This window comes from Ceratotherium simum, chromosome 6, assembly GCF_057802395.1.
Source record: "Ceratotherium simum simum isolate JZ-2026a chromosome 6, ASM5780239v1, whole genome shotgun sequence".
In the NCBI taxonomy this organism is placed as follows: domain Eukaryota; kingdom Metazoa; phylum Chordata; class Mammalia; order Perissodactyla; family Rhinocerotidae; genus Ceratotherium; species Ceratotherium simum.
Genome location: NC_141905.1, coordinates 27,123,262 through 27,137,439, shown reverse-complemented (window position 1 = coordinate 27,137,439; position 14,178 = coordinate 27,123,262).

Sequence of the window (14,178 nt, the reverse complement as noted above, 5' to 3'; positions counted from 1 at the left end):
AAGTGAAACAGAAATGAGCAACCTACCCAACAGAGAGTTCAAACAAAGAGTGTTAAGGATGCTCACTGATATTGGGAGAAGAATGGATGAACTCAATGAGAAAGTCAACAAAGAAATGGAAGATATGAAAAAGAACCAATCAGAAATGAAGAATACAATCCTGGAAATGAAAAATTCACTAGAGGGTCTCAAAATCAGAGTAGAGGATACAGAAGAATGGATCTGCGAGCTGGACAAAAGACTAGAAGAAATCACCCAAGCTGAACAGATAAAAGAAAAAAGAATTAAAAACAATGAGGACAGTCTAAGGGACCTCTGGGACAACATCAGCTCACTAACATCTGTGTTATAGGTGTCCCAGAAGGAGAAGAGTGAGACAAAGTGGCAGAGAATCTATTTAAAGAAATAATAGCTGAAAACTTTCCTAACCTAAGGAAGGAAACAGACATCCAGGTACAGGAAGCACAGAGAGCACAAAACAAGATAAACCCAAAGAGGCCCACACCAAGACACATCATAATCAAAATGTCCAGAATTAAAGATAAAGAGAGAATCCTAAAAGCCGCAAGAGAAAGACAAATTACATACAAAGGAAACCCCATAAGGCTGTCTGCTGACGGCTCAGCAGAAACCTTACAGGTTAGAAGAGAGTGGCATGATATATTTAAAGTGCTAAAAGGAAAAAACTTACAGCCAAGAATATTCTACCTGGCAAGATTATCATTCAAAAATGGAAGGAGAGAGAGAAAATTTCCCAGACAAGCAAAAATTAAAGGAGTTTGTCACCAAGAAACCAGTACTACAAGAAATGCTAAAAGGATTTATTTAAGGGGAAAAGAGACCACAAATAGGAAAAATTATCTATTTCCATGATAAGAGGGTAATGGATACAAATGCACAAAAAAGAGATTAGATATGATATCAAAAACATAAAATGTGGGAGGAGGGGAACTAAAGAGTAAAGCTTTCAGACAGAGGTCAAACTAAAGAGACCATCAACGTAATAAAGATTGCTATATAAGTAGGTTACTGTATATGAACCCCACGGTCATCACAAACCAGAAACCTATAATAAAAACACAAAAAACTAAGAGAAAGGAACCCAAACATCATATTAAAGACAGCCATCAAACCACAAGGGAAGAGAGCAAGAGAAGAAGAAAGGAACAGAGAAGAACTACTAAAATACTGAGGAAAAAAGTTTAAAAATGGCAGTAAGTACATACTTATCAATAGCTACTTTATTTTTTTTCACTTTTATTTATTTATTTATTTTTCCCCCAAAGCCCCAGTAGATAGTTGTATGTCATAGCTGCACATCCTTCTAGTTGCTGTATGCGGGACGCAGCCTCAGCATGGCTGGAGAAGCAGTGTGTCAGTGCGCACCTGGGATCTGAACCCAGGCCGCCAGCAGTGGAGCATGCATACCCAACTGCTAAGCCACGGGGCCAGCCCTCACTAGCTACTTTAAATGTCAATGGACTAAATGCTCCAATTAAAAGGCACAGGGTGGCTGATTTGATTAAAAAAAAACAAGACCCATATATATGCTGCATACAAGAGACACACTTCAGACTTAAAGACACACAAACTGAAAGTGAAGGGGCAGAAAAAGATACTCCATGCAAAGGGCAATGAAAAGAAAGCTGGGGTAGCAATACTCATATCAGATAAAATAGACTTTAAAACAAAAACTGTAAAAAGAGACAAAGAAGGGCACTACATACTGATCAAGGGAACAATCCAACAAGAGGATATAACACTTGTAAATATCTATGCACCCAATGCAGGAGCACCTAAATGTATAAAGAAATTATTAACAGACATAAAAAGAGAAATAGTAACACAATAATAGTAGGTGACTTGAACACTTCACTTATACCAATGGATAGATCATCCAAACAGAAGATCAATAAGGAAACATAGGCCTTAAATGACACACTAGAACAGATGGACCTAGTAGATATACACAGAACATTCCATCCAAAAACCAAAGAATACACATTCTTTTCAAATGCACATGGAACATTCTCCAGGATTGATCACATATTAGGCCACAAAACAAGTCTCCATAAATTTGAGAAGATTGAAATAATACCAAGCGTCTTTTCTGACCACAACAGTATGAAACTAGAAATCAACTATAGGAAGAAAATCAGAAAAGCCACGAATATGTGGAGATTAAACAAAATGCTACTGAACAATGATTGGGTCAATGAAGAAATCAAAGGAGAAATCAAAAAACACCTGGAGACAAATGAAAATGAAAATACGACATGCCAGAATTTATGGGATACAGCAAAAGCAGTTCTAGGAGGGAAGTTTATAGCAGGCCTACCCCAACAAACAAGAAAAAACTCAAATAAACACTCTAACAATGCACCTAAAGGAACTGGAAAAAGAAGAACAAACAAAGCCTAAAATCAGTAGAAGAAGGGGAATAATAAAAATTAGAGCAGAAATAAATGAAATAGAGACTAAAAAAAACAATAGAAAAAAATAATAAAACCAAGAGCTGGTTCTTTCAAAAGATAAATAAAATTGACAAACTTTTAGCTAGACTCACCAAGAAAAAAAGAGAGAAGGCTCAAATAAGTAAAAATCAGAAATGAAAGAGGAGAAATCACAATGGACACCTCAGAAATACAAAAGATTATAAGAGAATACTATGAAAAGCTATGTGACAACAAATTGGACAGTCTGGAAGAAATGGATAAATTCTTAGAATTATACAACCTTCCAAAACTGGATCAAGAAGAAATAGAGAATTTGAACAGACCAATCACCAGTAAGGAGACCAAAACAGTAACCAAAAACCTCCCCAAAAATAAAAGTCCAGGACAAGAGGGCTTCCTTGGTGAATTCTACCAAACATTCAAAGAAGACTTAATACCTATCCTCAAACTCTCCCAAAAAATTGAGGAGGGGAGGGAAGCTCCCTAACTCATTCTACGAAGCTGACATTACCCTAATACCAAAACCAGACAAAGATAACACAAAAAAAGAAAATTATAGGCCCATATCACTGATGAATATCGACACAAAATCCTCAACAAAATACTAGCAAATCGCATACAATAATACATTAGAAAGATTATACACCATGATCAGGTGGGATTTATTCCAGGGATGCAGGGATGGTTCAACATTTGCAAATCAACCAACGTGATACACCACATTAATAAAATGAAGAATGAAAATCACATGATCATTTCAATAGATGCAGAGAAAGCATTTGACAAGATACAGCATCCATTTATGATGAAAACTCTGAATAAAATGGATATAGAAGGAAAGTACCTCAACATAATAAAGGCCATATATGACAAACCCACAGCTAATATCATCCTCAATGGTGAAAAACTGAAAACTATCCCTCTAAGAACAGGAACCAGACAAGGATGCCCACTGTCACCACTCCTATTTAACATAGTACTGGAAGTCCTGACCAGAGCAATCAGGCAAGAGAAAGAAATAAAAGGGATCCAAATTGGAAAGGAAGAAGTGAAACTGTCACTATTTGCAGATGACATGATTTTATATATAGAAAACCCTAAAGAATCCACCAAAATCTTTTACAAGTAATAAACGAATATGGTAAAGTTGCAGGACACAAAATCAACATACAAAAATCAATTGCATTTCAATACACTAACAACGAAGTAGCAGAAAGAGAAATTCAGAATACCATCCCATTTACAATTGTAACAAAAAGAATAAAATACCTAGGAATAAACTTAACCAAAGAGCTGAAAGATCTCTACACTGAAAACTATAAAACATTGCTGAAAGAAATTGAAGAAGACACAAAGAACGGAAAGATATTCTGTGCTCTTGGATTGGAAGAATTAACATAGTTAAGATGTCCATACTTCCTAAAGCAATCTATAGATTCAATGCAATCACTATCCAAGTTCCAACAACATTTTTCACAGAAACAGAACAAAAAACCCTAAAATTTATATGGAACAACAAAAGACCCCAAATAGCTAGAGGAATCCCGAGAAAAAAGAACAAAGCTGGAGGTCTCACACTCCCTGATTTCAAAACATACTACAAAGCTATAGTAACCAAAACAGCATGGTACTGGCACAAAAATAGACGCACAGATCAATGTAATAGAATCAAAAGCCCAGAAAAAAACCCACACATCTACGGACAGCTAATCTTCAACAAAGGAGCCAAGAACATACAATGGAGAAAGGAAAGTCTCTCCAACAAATGGTGTTGGGAAAACTGGACAGCTACATGCAAAAAAATCAAATTAGACCATTACCTTACACCATACACAAAAATTAACTCAAAATGGATTGAAGACTTGAATGTAAGACCTGAAACTGTGAAACTTCTAGAAGAAAACATAGGCAGTATGCTCTTCGACATCGGTCTTAGCAACATATTTTCAAGCACCATGTCTGACCGGGCAAGAGAAACAATAGAAAAAATAAACAAATGGGACTACATCAAACTAAAAAGCTTCTGCACAGCAAAGGAAACCACCAACAAAATGAAAAGACAACCTAACAATTGAGAGAAGATATTTGCAAACCATATATCTGATAAGGGGTTAATCTCCAAAATATATAAAGAACTCATGCATCTCAACAACAAAAAACTAACAACCTAATTAAAAAATGGGCAAAGACCTGAACAGACATTTCTCCAAAGAAGATATACAGATGGCCAACAGGCACATGAAAAGATGTTCAACATCATTAAGTATCAAGGAAATGCAAATCAAAACTACAATGAGATATCACCTCACGCCTGTCAGAATGGCTATAATTAAGACAGGAAACAACAAGTGTTGGAGAGGATGTGGAGAGAAGGGAACTCTCATACACTGCTGATGGGAGTGCAAACTGGTGCAGCCACTATGGAAAACAGTATGGAGATTCCTCAAAAAATTAAGGATAGAACTACCATACGATCCAGCTATTCCACTGCTGGGTATTTATCCAAAGAATGTGAAAACACCAGTGCGTAAAGATACATGCACCCCTGTGTTCATTGCAGCGTTATTCACAATAGCCAAGACTTGGAAGCAACCTAAGTGCCCACCAAGGGGTGAATGGATAAAGAAGATGTGGTATATATACACAGTGGAATACTACTCAGCCATAGAAACGATGAAATCCAGCCATTTGTGACAACATGGATGGACATTGAGGGTATTATGCAAAGTGAAATAAGTCAGAGGGAGGAGGTCAAATACTGTATGATCTCACTCATTATGTAGTAGATAAAAACAACAAACAAACACATAGAGACAGAGATTTGCTTGGTGATTACCAGAGGGGAAGTGGGGAGGGAGGAGGGTGAAAGAGATAATTAGGCACATGTGTGTGGTGATGGATTGTAATTAGTCTTTGGGTGGTGAACATGAGGACTTGATGTAATCCATGCAGAAATAGAAGTATAATGATATACACCTGATATTTACACAATGTTATAAACAAATGTTACCACAATAAACAAACAAAAATTATATCAGAAGATAACTCCAAAAATTGTGTGAGATAATATAATAATTCCCTTAATGGATAAGTATCTTTCAAACCTGGTATGATTTAGAATTAAGTATGGAAATGTTTAAAAGAAGAAAACTCATAGCATTAATATTTTTGAGTTAAGATGTTTGTACATATTTGGTTTTTTATGTACTTATAATGCTCAAAAGAATTTAGCCTATTGTATAACAGCTCAGCCTTGCGACTTCAATTTCAAACACATAATCAAGCTCTTCGTCTCCCTTCCCTTCCCTTTCCTTCCCTGTCAGTCCAAAAGCCACTGGGTGAGGTCGATTCTCATTATTTGTGGATCCCGTATTTGCAAATTCACCTACTCACTAAAATTTATTTGTAACCCCAAAACAACACCTTTGCAGTCATTCACGGACATGCACAGAGCAGCAAAAACTTTGTCACCCCCAGTGCACCTTCCCATTTGAGGTTTAACAAGACCATGCTCTGCCATCTTATTTCAGCTCACATACTGTAAACAAGTGTCCTTTCCTTGGTCTATTTAGTGCCATATTTTCCACAGTTTTATCCTTTTTATTGCTGATTTCGCTGTTTAAAATGGCCCAAGTGCAGTCTTGAAATGCTGTCTACTATTCCTAAGTGCAAGAAGGCTGTGAAGAGCCTTACAGAGAAAATATGTGTGTTAGATAAGCTTCATTCAGGCATGGATTACAGTGCTGTTGGCTGTGAGTTCAATGTTAATGAATCAACAATATCTATTAAATAGGGTACTTTAAACAGAAATACACATAAAATGAGGTATGTGTTGATCAGTTGACAAAAATGTCATGACCAGAGTCTCTCAGGAACTTAATACTATATTTCCCTTAGGAACAATGGTTCAGCATTCACTAATTCAGTATTTATGGTGACTTGATAGAACACTACAACCATGAATGAGAATCGACTGTACCTTCAGAAAGAAAGGGAGGAGCTGCAGTGGCCCAGAGCAGTGTCAGATCCCAAGCAGGGTGAGGAGGGGATCCAAGCAAGGGGAGCCTAGAGTAGAGAGTCAGAGTCCAAGCAGGGAAAAGAGGGTGACAGCCCAGGTGGGAGATTAATTTTGTACACAGGTATTGATCAAATAAATGCACATATTAAGAGTAATGGAAGCCAGGTTTATCTCTGTTCCTGTTGACTGAAAGAACCCGGGAGCAGCATCACCCCAATGACAGTGAGCACACCTACAGCCCCGGTCTTGGCTTCTAAATACTATTTTCCATGGCTGCTTGGAGAAATGGATGATTCCAGGGCTAAGGTAGGGAAGGTGCAATATAAACCTGCAACATCTTATTGTGGCAGAAAGCACAAGAGTGCTCAAAAAATGACAAGACATGTCAAAAGGAAAAAGCCTGCTTGATTAGAGATGATATGAGAATCAAAATAAAGAATGATAGTAATGGATTATAACCCATTGAATAAAATATGAAATATACAGACATAAATAAATAAATGAATATATTGAAAGTTTTATTAGAACTTTTACAAAAGCAAGATATTTACATAGCTTCAAAATACTGATTAGTTACAAAGGGACTAAAAAAGTTAAGTTTACAGTGAAAACTGGAAGACACCACCTTAATTGAGTGATCAAAGTGAACGTGATCAGTAATGAGAAAAAATGAAATCACACAAATTGACAGAAGGCAATAGGAACACAACATTGCATCTGTGATACTTCTGCCCAAGACACATACCCTGAACCTCATCATGAGGCTCAGACTTACCCAACCTGGGGAATATTCTGCAAGATAATCGGTCTCCAACCTTCAAAAATATCAAGAATATGAAAGTCAAAGAAAGGCTGAGGAACTGTTCCAGACTGAAGGAGAATAAAGAGACATGACAACTAAATGAACACGTGGTTCTGAACTTGATCCTTTTGCTATAAAAAACATCATTAGGGCTATCGACAAAACTTGAATGGGTTCTAAGGAGTTAATAGTAGTAACGTATCAGTGTTAATCTCCTGATTTTAATGGCTGTGTTGTGGTTATGTAGGAGAATGTCCTTTTTTGTAGGAAAAAACACACTAAAATATTTGAAGGTGATAGGGCATCAAATTGGCAACTTACTCTCAAATGGTTCAGAAAAAACCATTTTGGACTGTACTTTCAACTTTTCTATAAGTTTGTGTTTGTATCAAAAATGTGTAATCAGGGGCTGGCCCCATGGCCTAGTGGTTAAGTTCAGTGTGCTCTGCTTTGGTGGCCCGGGTTCAGTTCCCAGGCATGGACCTACACCACTTGCCAGCAGCCATGCTGTGGCAGCAACCCACATACAAAACAGAGGAAGACTGGCACAGAATTTAGCTCAGGGCAAATCTTCCTCAAGCGAAAAGAGGAAGATTGGCAACAGATGTTAGCTCAGGGCAAATCTTCCTCAGGAAAAAAAAGTGTAATTGGGTAATTGATTTAGATTTATGATTTTTAAGTAGAAATCTTACCAAGTTTATATACAGTAGTGAAACATTTCAGAAAAATTAGGTTCACCATATCTACATATTTAATTTATTAGATTTATAAAAATTACTTATGTACTTGGGAGAGTTTATCAGTTAGACAACTGAAGTACTTTTTTTTTTTTTTTCTGAGGAGATCAGCCCTGAGCTAACATCTGCCAATCCTCCTCTTTTTGCTGAGGAAGACTGGCCCTGGGCTAACATCCTTGCCCATCTTCCTCCGCTTTATATGGGATGCCGCCACAGCATGGCTTGACAAGCAGTGCATCTGTGCGCACCCAGGATCCGAACCGGTGAACCCCGGGCCGCCGCAGAGGAGCGCATGCACTTAACCACTTGCGCCACACAGCCGGCCCCCTGAAGTACTTTTAAAAGGACAAAAAATATATCACATTTGTAAACGTGGTTTTAAATGGTTAAAGGTATTTAATTGAATCTGTAAATGGGACGAAATTATTATTTTGAAAGTCCTTAGGGGCTGGCCCCGTGGTGTAGCAGTTAAGTGCGCGCTCCGCTGCTGGCGGCCCAGGTTCAGATCCTGGCCCAGGATCTGAACTTATCATAATGTAGGCCTCAAAAAATAGTGGTTGGAGTTGTTGTTATTATCATTATTATTACCAAGCCATCCACTAATTGAACTTACCACTTTGAAAGAAGTGACTTGCCTCTTACTTGCCAGTATCTAAAGAGAGACAAGCCAGCAATTTATCCAGGATCCTGTGGGAAAGATTCAAGCCTCAGAAAGTGGATCAGGCTAGAGCTGTAAGGACCTTTTATGGAGATTCTGTTTTATTCTAAGTGCACTAGAAGATGAAGGAAATTGGTGTGGAATGAAGGAGATGAGCATTGAAAGATGGGAAGAGTTGACCACAGCCACTATCAGCACTTGCCCCAAAAGTGGCCCCAAAGGAAAATACAGAGTCAGAAGACCTGGCTGAAGAAGCTCCATTCTGCCTCTTTCAAGGGTAACATTAGCTTCTTCATTAAAAGTCTGTGCGCTGTCATTTCAACAAATGATGCTGGGATTACTGGATATCCACATGCAAAAGAGTGAAGGTGGACTCCCTCCTCACATGCACAATATGCAAAAATTAATTCAAAATGGATCTAAGACCTAAATGTAAGAATTAAAACTATAAAACTCTTAGAAGAAAACATACATATTAATCTTCATGACTTTGCTTTAGGCAATAGCTTCTTAGATATAACACCAAAGGTATAAGCCACAAAAGGAAAACTGACAAATTAAACTTCTTCAAAATTAAAACCTTTTGTGCTTCAAAGGACACTATCAAGAAAGCGAAAAGACAGCTCACTGAATGGGAGGAAATGTCTCCAAGTTATATATTTGATAAGGGTCTAGTATCTAGAATATATAAAAAACCCTTACAACTAAATAACAAAAAGAAAAAACAACTCAATTTAAAAATGGGAAAAGGATCAGAATAGGCATTTCTCCAAAGACATACAAATGGTGAAAAAAATGCTATGAGAAGATGCTTAACATCATTAGTCATTATGAAAATGCAAATCAAAACCACGATGAGATACCACTTCACACCATCTAAGATGACCATAACCAAAAAGATGGACAATAACAAGTGTTGATGAGAAGGTGGAGAAATTGGAATCTTCATATATCACTACTGCTGTGTAAAACTGTGCCACCATTTTGGAAAACAGTTTGGCAGTTCCTCAAAAAGTTAAACATAGTGCTGCCCTATATGACCCAGCAACTACACTGTTAGGTATATACCCAAGAGAAATAAAAACATACATCCTCGCAAATGTCCATAGCAACATAAGTGAATAAACAAAACATGGTACACTAATTCAATGGAATATTATTTGCCCATATAAAGAAATAAAGTATTGATAAAAGCTACAGCATGGATGAATCTTGAAAAATTATTCTAAATGAAAGATGCTAGTCACAAAAGATCACATATTATATGATTCCACATGCAATGTCCAGAATAAACAAATCTATAGAAACAGAAAGTAAATTAATGCTTGCATAAGGCTAGAGGTGTTGGGGAGAAATAGGGGGTGACTGCTAATAGCCATGGGTTTCTTTTTGACATGATGAAAATGTTCTAAAATTAATTTTGTTTACATTTGCCCAACTCTAGATATACTAAACATCATTGAATTATACACTTATACTAAATGATGAATTGTATGGTGTGTGAATTATAAAGCTGTTCTATTAAAAAAAGATTGCAAAACACATACCTGATAAAGGAATTATGTCAAGAATATGCAAAGAGCTCTTAAAACTCAACAATAAGAAAACAAACAACCCAGTTAAAAAATGGGTAAAAGAGGGGCCGGCCCCATGGCCTAGTGATTAAGTTTAGCGAGCTCCGCTTTGGCAGCCCGGGTTCAGTTCTGGGCTTGGACCTACACCACTCGTTGGTGGCCATGCTGTGGCAGCGACCCACATACAAAATAGAGGAAGATTGGCACACTTGTTAGCTCAGGGTGAATCTTCCTCAAGCAAAAAGGGGAAGATCGGCAACAGATGTTGGCTCAGAGCAAATCTGCCTCAGTGGGAAAAAAAAAATGCACAAAAGATCTGAACAGATTCTCACCCAAGAAGTTATGAAGATGGAAAACAAGCATATGAAAAGATGCTCAACATCATATGTCATTCGGGAATTGCGAATTATACAACTTCACACCTATTAGAATGACCAAAAATCCAAAGAACAGACAATACCAAATGCTAGCAAGGATAGGGAGCAACAAGAACTCTGATTCATTGCTGGTGGGAATGCAAAATGGTGTAGCCACTTCAGAAGACAGTTCGGCAGTTTCTTCCAAAGCTAAACATAGTCCTACTGTACGATCCAGCATGGCGCTCCAAGGTACTTACCCAAATGAGTTGAAAATTTATGTCCACTTAGAAACCTGCACATGAGTCTTTATAGCAGCTTTATTCATAACTGCTAAAAATTAAAAGCAACCAAGATGTCCTTCAAAAGGTGAATGGATAAACAAATTGTGGTAATCCATGTAATGGAATATTATTCAATGATAAAAAGAAATGATCTATCAAGCCACAAAAGGACATGAAGGAACCTTGAATGCATGGTGCTTAGTAAAAGAAGCCAGTTGGAGAAAGCTACATAGTATATGATTCCAACTATATGACATTCTGGAAAAGGAAAAACTATAGAGACAGTAAAAGGATCAGTGGTTGCCAAGAGTTTGGGGGAAGGAGGGAGAGATGACTAGGTGGAGCATGAACGATTTTTAAGGCACTGAAATTATTCTGTATGATACTGTAATGGTGGATGCATGATATTACACGTTTGTCAAAACTCATAGACGGCTGGCCCTGTGGCTTAGCGGTTAAGTGCGCACACTCCGCTGCTGGCGGCCCGGGTTCAGATCCCGGGCACGCACCGACGCACCACCTCTCCGGCCATGCTGAGGCCGCGTCCCACATACGCAGCTAGAAGGATGTGCAGCTATGACATACAACTATCTACTGGGGCTTTGGGGAAAAAATAAATAAAATAAAATTATATTAAAAAATTATATAAAACTCATAGAAAATATACAACACAAAGAGTGAACCCTAACATAAACTATGGACCTTACCTAATAATAGTGTATCAATACTGATTTATCAATTTTAACAAATATACCACATAATGCAAGATGTTAATAATAGGGGAAACTAGTATGTTGGGAGGGCATATATGCCCTACCATCCGCTCAATTTAGTGTAAACCTAAAACTGCTGTAAAAAGTCTATTGATTAAAAAAAAAAACCTAAGGAAAAGAATATGGCAAACAGAAGACAGATAAAAAAATACACAAGACTGTAGCACAAATCACGCAAAAAATTATTAGCAAATGGTACCCTTTAAATAAAAAGAACTTAAAAAATTTTTTTAAAGAGTCTGTGTGCTTGCCACCTATGATGTTTCCTCTCCTAAAAGGACAGATGATGTCATGGCACTGTGTCTCCCTGTTGCTACGCCAATATTCAGAACAAGACCAATACGATAGGCATCAGACGCTCTCCTGACAGCCACGGGAGACCTCTGCTCTGAAAATTTAATGGGGAAAGAAATGTGTCCTCCACTTCCATCCCAAATTTAATTGTCACTAAAAATTATTCTGCATCACGTGATTTGTGTTCTTTTTAGTATGTGTCCATTTAGAACACGAGCACTTAGAGAACAGCCACCATGGGCTCACACAGAACCAACTGCATTTCCTTGCTCTGCCACGGCTATGAGAGGGATGCTGTCCAGGAATAAACCAGAACATGCTTGGCCACTTAGGTCCAAATCAAGAAAAGGGCAAGAACTACGCACACCACCAGTGAACTAGGGACTATGTGGCAGTGGTTCTCCACCCTGCTCTGCTTGGACTCACTTGGGAAGGCTGTCAAAATCACAGATGCCCAGCCCCACCCTATTCATTCATTCAACAAACATTCATTAAGCATCTTTTTTGTGCCAGACACTGTTCTGTTTACTTGGGATACAAGACTGACAAAAAAAAAAAAAAAAAAAAAGACAAAATTCTCTGCTTCTGTGGAGCTCATGTTCTAGTGGAGAGAGAAAGAAACAATAAACACAACAAATTAGTAAATGATATGGATGTTATAAGGAGTTAAATGCCATGGAGGAAAGACATAGGGCTAGGGAGTTAAAGAGCATTAAGGAAGGTGAGAGAAGCTGGTTGGAATTTTAAATCTAGGAGGCAGAGTGGGCCTCATTGGGAGGACCACATTTAAGCAGAGACCTGAAGATGGGGGAGTTAGCCACCCAGCTTCAGGCAGATGGAACAGCATTTGAGGCTGAGGGAATGAGTCCTGGTCTATTGTAGGATCTGCAAGGACTGTGCTTGCTTGGATTCCGAGTGTCTGTCCTCTGCCACTAATACATGGTCCTCATCTGGTTTCTCTCTCTCCATTCTGGGGTTTGAGAGGTAGGTATGTAATAGCTAGCGGCCCTTCTAACTTGAAACTCTGGTCGCAGGTTGGAACAGGAATGAGAAAGGTCAGAGGGGCTGACACCAGTGGAAACACCACTTCTGACTAATCAAAGCGAGCCGCAATGGAAACAAGGCAGCCACCACGTGCTGGGTCCTGTGGACTCAGAGTCAGATCTGAGCAGCAGATCAAGTGTGTGGTGTGATGGCAGAGGCAGCTGTAGTTTAAGGCAAACTCGATAGTAAGTGTGGTCCCAGCCTAACTTATTTACTCGTTAAGTGAGGAACACACTCCGATTTCACACAGTGGAAGTGTGAAGTTTATGTAAAATGTGCTATGTCAATGTGTATATATTTTCAGCCATTGTTTGAAATAGAGAAACCTATTGCTTTTGGGAACTACATCTACAAAGTTCATGGAAATGGATATGTCAGCTATTCACCTATAAAAACAAATGTGTGCTTGAACTATAAAAGGTGCTAAATATGACTTCGCTTCACACTAGTAAAGTGCTACTCAGGATGAGTTATGTTACAACACCCAAACCTTAGTGATTTATAACAACAAAGGTTTATTTCTCACTCGAGCTATGTGTCTATCATGAGCTGGCCGGGGCCACTGCTCCCTGTCTTCTTATTCTAGACCCAGGCTGTTATCACAAACATTGCCAGTCGCCACAGCAAAGAGAAAGAGCTCTGGTAAGGGTCTTGCACTCACAGTTAAATGCCTGAGCCCAGGCACCGTACTTCCATTCAGGGCTTATGAACAAGAACGAGTTACATGGCCCCACTCAACCACAAGAGGGCCAAAAAATGCAATTCTTCATGTCCCAGAGAGGAGGCAGAGAGCTAAAAGTATTTGGTGAATAGTAGGTGACCACCCTAAACTATCAGAGCTCACTGGTATTCAGACAACTGACCACAAGCAAACCCAGCCAATCAGAGCTCAGCCCACAGCAACCCCTTGCCATTGTTGTGCATATCTGAGAAGTAGGCTACTAGCTGGGGCAACTTCTTGATGTAGCAATTAACTATGAATAGAGACAAATAATAGTATGGTTATACTTGTCACAAAAGAATGTCTCTAAGCGGGGGAGAACATGACAAGAGTAGACCTTGCATCAGGTTATGTAAAAAGACAAAAGCAAGTGACAGCCTGCCTCCTCCCCAGCTTCAGCCTAAGATGTCTGGAGGATACCACGATCCCCTGAATCATTCTCAGGAGTGGGAACGCAGAAG